Source organism: Chlorocebus sabaeus, chromosome 21, assembly GCF_047675955.1.
Source record: "Chlorocebus sabaeus isolate Y175 chromosome 21, mChlSab1.0.hap1, whole genome shotgun sequence".
NCBI classification, from domain to species: Eukaryota; Metazoa; Chordata; class Mammalia; order Primates; family Cercopithecidae; genus Chlorocebus; species Chlorocebus sabaeus.
The window spans coordinates 72,045,154-72,059,777 of record NC_132924.1 but is presented as its reverse complement, the minus strand read 5'-3'; positions in this window follow the sequence as shown (position 1 = coordinate 72,059,777).

The following is a 14,624-nucleotide window of genomic DNA, read 5'->3' as shown; positions in this document are numbered from 1 at the left end:
TACTCCCAAACATAATTACACGAAGAAATTATTTCACAATTCTATGTTGAGAGGCCAACAGATTGCCATAACCACACATCTACAGAAATATATCAGAGGTATATTTCCAGCATTAGTTTCAGGTACACTCGTTAAACTCTGGAACAGACTTTGATGTTTAAGTGAAAATTACTTCTTCGGACCACAATAAACTAGATATTTAAACATCGGAAGAAATGAGCTTTGATCCCCATAAAACAAGCAGGCACTTGCTTAAAATCACTGTGGCCCACAGCCCAGCAGATGTCACTCTACAGAAGGAACGTGGAGTGTAATTTCTCCACCTTATACCTGACAATTTTCTTCACATAATGAAACAGAATCATTAAATTCTTATAAACTGTATTATAGAAAACACCTCTGGGGGTGCAAAATCATTGCTTGGTGGGAAAGTCGAATGAAATCTCAGGTAAGAGGAAGACGTGAGTGAGACGCGTCTTTTATGTGTCTAGGGCCCAACTCTTGTGTTCAGTAAACATAAACGTGTCTCAGACTCATGCTGCATAGTCAAGAAACGAAGGGATCAAGTCAAATAATGCAAATTTAAGAGTTCAAAAATACTATTCCGGGGCCAATATTATCTCCAAACTTCAAAAACTTAGTATAGTAACAGTTAAAATTATTTTTTTGTGATGATGTGTGAGAAGATCCTTGACATAAATTTGTAATAAGGAATTTAACCCCCCAAAAACTTCCAGTATTAAAATCCAGATGTCAATGTGAATAAACACTATGCGTGCTTCTCTGAAATACTTCTGAAACTCAGTAAGATCCAGGTTATATGCTCGCACTATTATCCTCGTACTGATACCTCATTCGGCATTTATATATTAAGCAGGGAGAAGAATAAATCATTAGATGAGCGTGGGGATTACATTATGTAATTATTAATTTAGAAATGAGCTGCTAGAAATTGATCAACACATTCACGTAAGATGGAATTTGTTTATACATTTTAAGTTTGAGAAGACCACAATAAAGAGTTGCAAGATGAAATGCATCACATACGGTGTGTTTACAAAGGAGCTTAATTCCAAACTCAATTTACAAACACCAGTGAAGTAGCTCAATCTGTTATACATTCAGGGGTTTGGAGGCCTTGACAAATACCTTAGATTTAAATCACAGTCCATGAAATTTGTGCCGAAATTCCCTCAATGTTGCCCAAATAAACCTCTTTTCAATGTGCTCCTGGGATTTAATGGTATTTGCTTAGCTCTGAGATGTTTACAGTTGGCCACACCTCAAAATGAATCATAAAAATACTGATAGGCTTTAGCCAAGATAGATTCAAGCACAAGGACACAGTGCTCATGCTGGCCAGAGACTTAGGCCACAGAATGGAATTTTAACAGTGGTAATAGAAGCCCCTAAGATTAATCTCTGCCCACATTTCCCCACACTGCTTAAAACACCTTGACAAAAAAAAGACGTGCCTAAGAAACATTGCTGGGCACTGCAACTTTTTTAAGACGTCAGCTTTGACTGTCCTTACAAGTGGAAAACAACAGCTAATTGAGAACGCTGTTTTTGGTAAGGGGGACACTAAATGGATCTACAGGAGTAATGGCGCAACTAAATTTAGAGAGCACTAATTACAATGTTTGCACCCAGCAAAATGTTTTAGACAAGCAGCCAAACTAAAATACTTAGGATCACTTTTATTAAGATGTTTTAGAAATGGTGCAGTATCTTACACACTGAAGTGTCTCTGCCTGCCAAGGTGTAGTGGGCATATTTTTAATATTTTATGTTTTTGATGGTCCTGAGGAATGCCATTTAACTTAAAACTCTAGCACCGATTTTGAGTTACATACTTTTCTTCGGGAGTTTCTGCAGCTATACATTATCTTATTTCAAATTTAAAGAAAACAGATTTTTGCCTATGATACAGATGAGTCATGTAAATAAACTCTACCCTAACCAGAGAATATGAATCCTTCAGAAGTTAAAAATTGTCTTATTATTTAGTCATAACTGATATTTGTAATAGAAAATAGATCGTGTATTTGCCAGGTACTTTGCTTATTATCTGCATAGCATTCTTTAATGAAGTTACAATTTTCCATGAGAGAACGTTGAAGGTTTGCCCAAAGTCAAATGGATAGTAAATATTAGAATAGGAAGAGAAACTCAAGCATGATTGCCTTAATGTCTAATGTTTTTCAATAAGTTTCAACAGCTTCCTCTTACCTTTTTTGCTTAACTTTTTTCTCCTCTTTTCTACTTCCCTCTCTTTCTCTTTTACTCAACTTACATATGCCATCTTTTTAAGTTTCCTAAACTATATCTTTGGAAAGTCTGAACTTCCAATGGTTACTTACTTTATTTACATTAGCCTTATGTCTCCTTGGGTTACATTAGCAGCTCTGAGACCAAGCCGGTCAAACAGGTCTGGTCTAGAAATCTGTGTGTGAAGCTGCCACCTGCACAGCAAATAGGCTTTAATATTTCCTCTATCAAATCATTTCTAATTTTTCAATAGGATGAGAGTATCTCTATTTTCATTCTTAATCCATTGCTAATTTATATTGCTGACTGTTTTTTCTCTGTTGATATGTACTACTCTGTGCTTCTCAAATTGTAGGGTTCTTGACATTAAACAAAATAAACTGGCAACAGTGGTTTTCTCTGGAGAGGAAAATTGGCTAGAAAGTTTTCACGGTTCACTCTGTTTTACATTTATAATTTTAAACGAGGTGAGTGTATAAGCCATTTCAAAGTTCAAAGTTTAAGTCCTCAATATTTCTTTAAACATATCAAATATATAAAGCGCAATATTTCCCAACTCAACCAAAATAAGAGCATATTGTCTCTAATGTTTATATATTATAATATTGCACGTATAAGGTAGAATAGTAAAGAATTTCAGTAGTAAGAATCCCTTAGTGAATTTACTTCTTTAGTACAAAAATGTCATGTGTGCATGACAAAGGTTGTAAAAGAGTTATGATCGTTCACATTTTCATCACTAGGACAAAATGGAAATTTTCTATTTGTTTTGTCCTTCTTGGAGTATTTCATGTGAAGCCTCAGTGAAGACAGAGTATATGTATTTGAGATTAACTATATACAACTGCGATTGCAGAGAATCCCACAATTACTTAATAAATAATGTTTGCTAGTTGAATATATGCACACACATCCACAGTCATGTCTTGAGGAAAGCCAACGGCTTTTATGAATCATAATGGATCCCAAGCTCTCTGTCTCTACACCTGGAAGTACAAAACCACTTCCCATATCTGTTCTCACAGGAGAGCCATGAGAGGCCTGCATAAGTGCCTCTTATTGTCAGATGCATGTAATGAGGCTCAAAAATAATAACCAGCTGGAGCAATGAATGCAGGACTGTCAGTGATGGCTAATTGACTCCCATCTACAGCCGTTCAAAATGGGCAAGGGCCTTTCCATGTAATCTTCAAATTTTACTATTGTTATCCTCTTGTTGGACTTTAAATGGTTGACTAGAAAGTGGAATATTAAATTGTGCAAAGAACTTTCATATCCTAGCAGATGCATTCTCATGATGAAAGTCACATGAGAAATCCTGCTGTCTTCTCTACCGGTGAGTTCCAGGAGGTAGAGGGGGCTGTGTAGGAAATTTGCAAAGAATCAACCACTTATTCAGTTTATTTGATTTATTTTTCATCATGAGGCTTTGAAATTTTTTTTTACTTTTAAGTTCAGGGGTACATGTGCAGGTTTGTTATATAGGTAAATTCATGTTAGGGGGTTTTGTTGTACAGGTTATTTCATCAGCTAAGTATTAAGGTTAGTATCCGTTAGTTGTTTTTCCTGATCCTCTCTCTCCTACCATCTTCCACTCTCTGATAGGCCCCAGCATCTGTTGTTCCCCTCTATGTGTCCATGTGTTCTCATCATTTGTGGCATTTAACAACTTTAAAGAAGGAGATACAATTTTCATTATTCAACAAATATGACATACTTTAAGATATAAAGCTCTTGGAATATATTTCAATTAAATATTTTTCCTTGATCAGTTTTGTCCACTGCAATGGATTCATTGAACTTTAGACCAGAGGAGTACCAGAAGGAGCAACATGATTTAAAGGGCATGCATTATTAATAGACATTTGAGGAAGTGTATTTCTTTCAATCTCCATAACAGCCCTAAAAAAGAAGATATGAGTACCTCCATCATGCAAACAAGAAAGCCAGTCAGAAATTTGAGGTGCCTTCCCCTACTTTCGTCCCTTGGCAATAAATTTAGGTCTGCCTGTCCCACAGTCCATGTGTTTCCTGCTTTCTACCACCTCTTGGCAAACACTTCTAATAAAAAGCTCAGTAAATAAGAAATGGGAGTGGAGACTTTTACTTTCCTCCTAGGCTCTTTCGGTCCTGAAGAAGGTTTTCTGTTTTAGTTGGATGTTTATCACATTACACTTCAGATTTGAATGATAAATACAGACATTGTACCTTCACTAAAACTGCAGACAGCTTGAGAGCAGAAACAGTGTCTAATTCTCCTTAGTATCGTTTAGAATACCAAGAACCAAGATGATTAATGAACAGCCTTGGCAGATAAATGGAGAAGGGGTTCAAGGAATATGGGTAGAAGCAAAGACGGAATCAACAGCAAATTGACCACATAAATGATTACACATTCTAAAACAGAAAATCATATGAATTATTTTATTACCCATCCAAGTACATGTATAGTTACATAAATTAAATCTATTCTCTTTAAATATCTAGTTTGTTACTCATGTAAATACAGTAAATGAAAACCCAGAAACAAATTTGCATAGTGGATTCAAGCCTAACAGGAAGTTCATCAATATCAAGTGTAATTTTAAAATTAAAAGTCACAGGTTACCTGTTTGCAAATTGTCACCAGGGTTACTGAAGTCTTTTGTTCATGTACTGAAGGATAAAGTTGCAGCTTATTTCCATGGCTTATACAGTCTCTTTCCACTGCTTGGGTCAAGGTTAATTCTTCACCCCTTCTCGCTCATTCCTTCTCCTGGCACCTTAAATTCTGTATGTATCTGATGTCTTACCTGACCATTGTTTGACTACACTATTCCTCCTCACACTTCCCGTGGCTTTGCAAATGCTCCTCTGTCTTTAATACATCCTCTCTATAGTATAATCCTTTTCTTTAATCCTAAACAAAATTAATCAAGTCCTAGATGACATATATAGAGTTGTAACTGTATCAATTTTGATGTCAAATAAATTTACATGTAAATCACCAATTCCTAACTTACTAACTATGTTTTGGGTATTGTTTGATTTCCACTGCTAGTGTTGTTATTTGTAAAATGAGAATTAAAGCAACTACCTTTAGGTTTATTGGTTAAAAACTATAACGTGTTAGTTAAATACTACAATGTGTGTGAACACCTCCCTCACTTTTGTATTCTCTTAAGTTTTTTGGCTATATCATTTAATGTTACAATTATGTGAAAATTTTCTCCATTGACTCTCAACAGCTCTAGAGTAGGACACAGGAATTATAGACATTTTGTAGCCAGCTAAAGCCAAGTCTTGGCACGTGGTGACAGCTGAATAAATGGTTGATCAATTAATTAAACTGATCTTTTCTTTTAATCATGATTTGAGGACCTTGAAGACCTAAATAAAATATCTTATTGTCACTGAGACTGTGGTATTTCAACACATGTGATTTCTTACAGGATTCTCAAGTAATCACTTTCCAAGGTTCATAATTTTACTCCAAAGGTAATTATGTTTGTATTATCCCCTTTAGACCAGAGTTAAATTTGATTTTGAATCTGTAAAAACTTTGGGAATGTTTGAATTGGTTTGATTCTTGATAATCAGCTGCCACAGGAACAGGTGGTTTGGATTAATTCATTTTTTTTTTTTTTTTTTTTTTTTTTGAGACGGTCTCGCCCAGGCTGGAGGACACTGGTATGATCATCACTAACTTAACTGCAGCCTCAACCTTCAGGGCTCGAGCAATTCTCCCACCTTAGCCTCCTGAGTAGCTAGGACTATAGGCATGCACCACTATGCCCGGCTATTTTTTGTAGAGACAGCGTTTCCTCATGTTGCTCAGGCTGTTGTGCAACTTCTGCTGGGCTCAAGCAATCCTCTTGCCTATACCTCCCAAAGTTCTGAGATTACAGGTACCAGCCACCGTGCCCAGCCTTAAATTCTCTTTTAAGTTTTAAAAATTAAGAATCAGAAATTACGTTTTTAATTTTCTGTTAATAGATTAGAATAAGATTCCCTGAAAATCATATCACAGTAAAAATAAAAAGAAAATATGATTACAAAGAAACTAGTAGCAATTCCTGGCATAGGAAGGAAAAAAGTTTTCTAGTACAGAAATTCAATATAAATTTGTTTTTTCTCGTTTCACTGTAGGTTTGTTTCATTCTGGATTTCTTCTACTAAAGTCTTAATTTAAGGCAGCAAAAACATAATTCTTTAAAACCTAAATTATCTACTAATTGTATTTTTATATTTTCATCTATTCTGTAAGTTTCCATCTCAAGTTTTTTCTTTATTTTAAAGGTAGATATCATTTTAAGATAATCCATATGTAAGAATCTGGAGTTAGCTAATGCCTTTATAACAGCATGACTTTTAAAACTTGCTTTACAAAAGGATTCTTCGTCTGAAAGATTCCTTTAATTAGCAACTTCCCCTAATACATTCAGATTTTAAAAATTATATCTAGATTTTCAGAAAATGTCTATGGTTTAAATGAGAAAAGAACTAAAAAAGTAATACCAGTTAATCAGTTTTAAAATGATATGATGAATAGACTAATTTAACATGTTTATAATTATTAGCATATTGGTTTAGGAATATGTCGTTTATTGTACATATTTATCTACAGATAACACATATCAGCTAGGAAGGAAGAAGCATTTGTCCTTCATGACCATAGAAAATGTAAGTTTTGCAAAAGTAAACCTTGTCGGGAGGTATTGCACTGTCTCCATAGAGTCGAATGCTATTGTTGGCTATAGCTGGTCCCTTAGAAAGCATATCACTGGTCCCTTAGAAAGCATAAATGTGTACCTATAACTCCAGGAGAATCTTCTTTATGGTTACTACAAGGATAGTATTTTATTTAGAGAACTTCCTCTTTCAAAATAAACTATTACTCTTCCTGGCTTTTTAAATCCCACCTCTCACATGCCCATACACACACCTCTATTTTTGAAGAAGTGTCTTCTTAATTTTTTTAAAACAGATTCTTACTCTGATACTATAAAGTTTAATTTAAAACATTAAAATAAATTTCAATAGTATTACAACATAGGCATACTGAAGTCATGATCTTGATTTTGATAGTATACATCAGATTTGTGTATCCATTTATTGATGATGTCATTTGTCTCTCTGTGTATTATGAACCACATTGGAAAGCTCTGCAAAGTACAACAGACTTTCTTCAATATTTTATTGAGAAATATTTCATTATTTGACTTCCATTTAATTTGTCTCTTAAATATGCATAAGCTCTTTGGTCACAATGTATTGCCTCTCCATAGGATTTATGTCCTTTAACATTATATGATAAATGTACTTAAGTACTTTATTATTATATCATTTAGTCTTCTAAGATTGCTGTATATTTTGATGGACAAACAAATGTCCTTTAACATTACATGAAATAAGCACATTTATCATGTAATGTTAAAGGATACTTTATAGACTTAATCATATGATACTTAAGTACATTTATCATATAACATTAAAGGATACTTTATATTCGGAGCCACTGAAACTATTGTTGAGACAATATGGCCATGGTCTGCCTGGAGGGAGAACATCCCAGAGGATGTGGCAGGGCCAGATGGTGATGACCTGTGTCCAGTTCCCCACGCCAGATTCCTTACACGTAGCTGTGTGGAAGGAGTGGAGAGGGGTGGAGATGCTCAGTACAGCTTTCTGTCTTCCCTGTGTTTCATTCAGATGTGTTTCCTTAGTATCATGGTTAATACTGAATGTCAACTTAATTGGATTGAAGGATACAAGGTATTGATCCTGGGTGTGTCTGTAAGGGTGTTGTCAAAGGAGATTAATATTTGAGTCAGTGGGCTGGGTGAGCACCATCTAACTAGCTGCCAGCACGGCTAGAATATAAGCAGGCAGACACATGTAAAAAGAGACTGACCTAGCCTCCCAGCCTACATCTTTCTGCCTTGCTGGATGCTTTCATCCCTTGCTGGATGCTTACATGAAATATGCATTACATTAAATAAGCACATTAAATAAGTATCATCATATAATGATACTTTATACTTTATATACTTTATCCTTTATGTAGTTTAGCATTATATGATGTGTGTACACACACACACACACACACACACCCTCACACATACACCTGGGTATACATGGTTTAGGCATATGACACATTTATACAAAATATATGTATTTAACTCTTTTAGTCTCCCAATTTCATTTAAGGCTCTTTAACCCCATAGCCATCTGTTGCTTTTATTCTTTTAGCACTTCCTTCCTTGTCAGTCTTTTTTTCTAATTGTGGATAATTATTTGATAAAACAAAAATACTATAAGAGTATCTGCAAATTCATTTCTTTTAATGAAGAAAGTAGCCTTTGGCAACACTTTAAACAATTACTGGCTAAATACTGCACTGGTTAACAATTTGAAGATCTAGATATTGCATTTTTAAAAATCTTCTAAGATTGTTGTGTATTTTGATGGACAAATGTCTTCTTCTTTTAAAGCTTAACATTTCCCCCATATTTAGACTTCACAGAAATTTCTTCACCACTCAGTTTCATTTTAAAATAATTGTATACATACACAAAAAATGATAAAAATACATATATAAAGTGTATATACATAGGGAGTATATATAAAAGGGATATATATAAAAAGGAGATATATATAAAGGGATATATATAGGGAATATATATAAAGGGGATATATTTATATAAAAGAGATATATATATAAAGGGGAGTTTATTAAGTATTAACTCACACTATCACAAGGTCTCACAATAGGCCATCTGCAGGCTGAGGAGCAAGGAGAGCCAGTCTGAGTTCCAAAACTGAAGAACTTGGAGTCTGATGTTCAAGGGCAGGAAGCATCCAGCAAGGCAGAAAGATGTAGGCTGGGAGGCTAGACTAGTCTCTTTTTACATGTTTCTGCCTACTTATATTCTAGCCGTGCTGGCAGCTAGTTAGATGGTGCACACCCAGCCCACTGACTCAAATATTAATCTCCTTTGACAACACCCTCACAGACACACCCAGAATCAATACTTTGTATGCTTCAACCCAATTAAGTTGACATTCAGTATTAACCATGACACTAAGGAAACACATCTGAATGAAACATAGGGAAGACAGAAAGCTGTACTGAGCATCTCCGCCCCTCTCCACTCCTTCCACACAGCTACGTGTAAGGAATCTGGCTTGGGGAACCAGACACAGGTCATCATCATCTAGCCCTGCCACATCCTCTGGGATGTTCTCCCTCCAGGCAGACCATGGCCATATTGTCTCAACAATAGTTTCAGTGGCCCTGAATGATGTCAGCATTACTCAGGAGGGATTATAGGATAAGTTGTGTCCCCTCAAAAGGTATGTTGAAGTCCTAACCCCCTTGTACCTATGAATGTGACCTTATTTGGAAATAGGGTCTTTGCAGATGTAATCCATTTAAAATGGGGTCATTAGGTTGGTTGTTAATCCAATACGACTGGTACCTTTAAAAGAAGAAGGCAATGTGAAGACAGAGGCAGACATTGAACTCACGCGGCCATGAACCAAGGAATACCTGTGGTTACCAGAAGCTCAAAGAGACAACAAAGGATCTTCCTCCAGAGCAGGGGTCCCCAGCCCCTCGACTGTAGACCGATTGAGGTCCTGAGCTGAACCACCTGAGCTTGCCTCCTGTCAGATCAGGGGCAGCATTAGATTTTCACAGGAGTGGGAACCATACTGTGAACTGCGCATGCGGGGGATCTAAGTTGTGCTCTCCTTGTGAGAATCTAACCAGTGCCTGATGATCTGAGACAGAACAGTTTCATCTCGAAACCATCCCCCACCATCCTCCCCCCTGCCCCCTTCATGGAAAAACTGTTGTCCTCAAAACCATCCCTGGTGCCAAAAATATTGGGGATCACTGCTCTAGAGGGTTTGCAGGGGGCATGGCCCTACTAACACCTTGTTTTGGGACCTCTAACTTCAGATCTTTGAGAGAATCCATTTCTGTTGTTTTAAGTCACTCAGTTTGTGGTACTTTGTTAGGATAGCCCTAAGAATTTAATAAATGTTAATTTTCTGTCCCCATTCCCTGTATTATAATATCATCTTTCCCCTCGATCATAGTACTTATTATAAATTAACACTCCATTCTCACAGAGTGGAAAAATTCTCTTTCTTCTGAGCTTCAGACTCCCGACTTGTCAAATGTTTTCAATCATGTTTTCCTCTCATAATTGTGTAGTTTAAGCCCAATAAGAAACATGAAATATCTGACATATGAGTCAATGATTCTTTAACTCCTTCAATAATTTTTAACAACATTTTCTGATTAAATATAACCTTAAGTTTCTCAATTTCATATTTATTAGTAAAATTCCTTCAAAATGTGTACTGTCTTCTAATATTTTATTTAAAACTGAAGACTTACACATATCTATTAGACATCGGTATGAACTTATGCTTATCTTAACACATAAATACATATGGTTACATAAATACATTTGGATATAGTTACATATATATATATATTTATGATGGTTAATTTTATATGTCTCAATTTGGCTGGGCCCCATGTCCCAGCCATTTGAGTAAACATTATTCTAGGTGTTTCTGTGAGGGTTTTTGCATGAGACCAAAATCAGTAGATTTAAGTTGTTGGCTTTTGGGTAAAGCAGATTTTCCACTGTAATGTGGTAAGGTGTCAGTCAATCCTTTGAAGGCCAGTACGGAACAAAAAGACTGACCTGTTCTGAGCAAGAAGGAATTTCACAGCAGACTTGAAACTAACGTGTGTAATGTCTAGGTTTCCAGCCTGCCAGCCCATCCTGAAGATTTTGGATTTGTCAAGCCTGCATAACTGCCTGAGCCAATTCCTTAAAAATAAATCTCTTTACATGACTAGGCATGGTGGCTCACACCTGTAATCCCAGCACTTTGGGAGGCTGAGGCGGGCAGATCACAAGGTCAAAAGATTGAGACCATCCTGGCCAACACGGTGAAACCCTGTCTCTACTAAAAATACATAAATTCGCTGGGCGTGGTGGTGGGCACCTATAGTCCCAGCTAATTGGGAGGCTGAGGCAGGAGAACTGCTTGAAACCAGGAGGCAGAGGTTGCAGTGAGCCAAGATCACGCCACTCACTGCACTCCAACTTGGCAACAGAGCGAGAATCCATTAAAAAAAAAAAACTCTTTACACAATCACACACACATACACTTTCGACAAACCCTTATACAGTATGTATACATGGCTTAGTATGTGTATATATATCTATATGTATATATATAGATATATATATCTCCTAGCTTTATCCATTGAGAATCCCTAGAAGCAATGACACCATAGTAGTAACAAGCACACTCAACACCCAGAACTTGGTGTCTAAATACTATTCTCCAGTGAAAACTAATGAGGGTTCATTGAGAAAGTGGCTAACTTTAGTATCATGAGCAGAAAAATAAAAGATGGGTCTAGAGCATCTTGTAGTTTCAAAAAGTAAAGTACTCAAAAACAAAAGAATGTGACCACTTAAAAAGGACATAAATAACCTAAAAGAGCTCTCAATGGCCAAAGCTACAATTTGAACCACAAATACGTAATATAACATAGTACTGGGTTCTAACCTAAAGTATAATGTAAGTATACATGAATACATGCTGATATAAAACAAATGACTGAATAAATGTTTCTTTCAGAAGAATTCCAAATAATATGTGTAGATAATCCCCAGTACAGGAGGTAGAGCTTAATTCCTATCCCCATCTCCAATGACTCACTTACAAAGAATAGAGCAGGAGAAAGAGTAACAGTAACTGCACAATGGAGAAACCTGGAAAACACTACTTTAACTTGATAATCAAGGATAACCACATGAATGGTATAATCTGATTACCATATACTTCCATTGTGATATGAAGAAAAGGGGACTTCAACTCTGTTGTAATCTTTCCAAAACCTATAACCACAGTCTATTCATGAAAAATGCAGACAAACTCAGATTAGAAGACATTGTGCAGAATACCTGGCCAGCACTCCTCAAGATTATCAAGGTCATGCAAAGAAAGAAAAGAAAGAGAAACTCCTACAGACCAGAAGAGATAGGGAAGACATGAAGACCAAATGCAGTGTGGCACCCTGGGTTGGATCTGGCACATAAAGAGAACATTAATAAAACACCTGGTGAAAGCCATAAAGCCTGGAGTTCAATTAATTATAATGTATGGTGTCAGTTCCTTAGTTCTGATAAATTTATCACGGCCATGTCAAATGTTAACAATAAGGGTAATTGCATGAAGGTTTTGAGAACTGTCAGTAATATCTGTCACTTTTCTATAAATCTAAAATCATTACAAAATAGGTTTTTTTGGAAGGTAGCATCAATCTAAAAAAATGTAAATAGTAGAGAGGGGCTTACAATGAAAAATAATATTTCTCTGGCCATTGGATCTTTTCCTGTAGTTCTGTTCTCCACTTTTAAACATTTATAATGGTCTATATTAATATTTCTTAATTTTAGAGATTATCTTTGATGTTCATGGAATTATAGGTGGAAGTAGAGACCTCATATCACATTTGCTGTTGATCGTCTCTCTCTGAGAGAGATTATTATTTATTTGTTTAGTTTTTTATGTTATAAATAATATTCTTATACTTTTATTTCATCAACAATAAACAAAATTTCTTGAATACACATTTTATAGGATGTGTATATTATTACTACCCACAAATTCTTCAGCTCTTCTCAAACTTCCTCTTATTAGTAGCTAGAACATTTTATCATGTGTTGTCAAAATTAGTTACATTTTATTCTATTTTGTAGCCAAAATTAACCCTTCTGGTCTTTTCTATAGCTTAGATTATAAAATTGAAAAGCAAGAAGTTGTATTCTTATGTCCACCTAAATAATCTCTATGTGGAACCAAGAGGTATACTGCGATACCATTTTCTTTCCTATCTAGTGGTGTTCATTTCATCAATTTACTTTTTTCCTTTTTTTCAGCAATATTAAGGTGACTTCCTTTTTTTTTTTCCTTGTAGCTGATATCATGTTTCATGTTTTTCAGAATTCTCAAAAATAACAAGCCTGTGATATCCTTCTCTTTTTTTCCCTCCTGAAATGATTATTTTCTCTAACATTCTATTCTTCTGCTTTGATCTGGGCTGATTATTCTGTAAACCATGTGGTACAATTCTATATAACTATTGAGTGTTAGATTCTCCATTTTCCATATTCAATATGTCTATCTTCCTCTTTTTGTGTATTTGTATACTCCCTGTTTTCTTCTGGAATGCATATGTCAAGAGTTTCCTAAGAAAGGTTGTGTGGAAAGTAATATTAAAATACCTTAATTTTGTGCCAGTGAATACTTAGTCCACCATTCTCTCCACACAGTCCAAGATGAAGATTGGTTAACCCTGAAGACATTGTAGCATTTTTTTCTAGAATCCGATTTTGTTGTTAGGTAGTCTGACTCCAGGTTGATAACTATTCCTTTCTCGTTGACCAGTTCACCCTCTCCTTTAGGAATTCCTCTTTCTCATTGTGATATTAAAGTTTCATAATACTTTGCTAAATGCATATCTTAAAAAAAACAAGAAGGAAAGCAAATTTTATTATGAGTGCACATGTGCAGAGGAGTAATACAAAATATAAAAACTCAAAGAAATGGCCAGATGGTTGATGCTTTTATGCCCTATTGAGGTTACAGTAAGAATAGGAGCTGAGAGCATGCAAAACAGGTTATGGTGGCGAAAAAGGTTATGGGAGGAGGAGAAGATGAATAGTAAGTGTGTATCTCTGCAAACACTGTGTTGAGAACTGAATTAGACCTTTTTATCTGTAAACTTGTACCTGTATCTCAGAAGTGATTCTCTATTAATTCCTTTTGAATTATTTTCCTTGTATTTTCTCTCTTCCAGCTTTCCAGAACTTTTTAATTCATTCAATGCTAAGTCCCCAGAATTTATCTTCTTTGTATTTCATTTGTTTAAAAAAAATTATCAGCCGGGCACGGTGGTTCACACCTGTAATCCCAGCACTTTTGGAGGCCGAGGCAGGCAGATCACCTGAGGTCAGAAGTTCGAGACCAGTCTGGCCAACATGGTGAAACCCCGTCTCTACTAAAAATACAAAAATTAGCCAGGCATGGTGGCAGACGCCTGTAATCCCAGCAACTGGGGAGGTTGAGGCAGGGGAATTACTTGAACCTGGGAGGCGGAGGTTGCAGTGAGCAGAGATCATACCATTGCACTCCAGCCTGGGGGACAAGAGCGAGACTTTGTCAAAATAAATTCTTTTATCTTTATCTTCTGAATTTCTTAATGAATTATTTGAGGAACAATAAATTATTAATTTTTTTTTTTTTTTTTGATGGAGTCTCTCTCTGTCGCC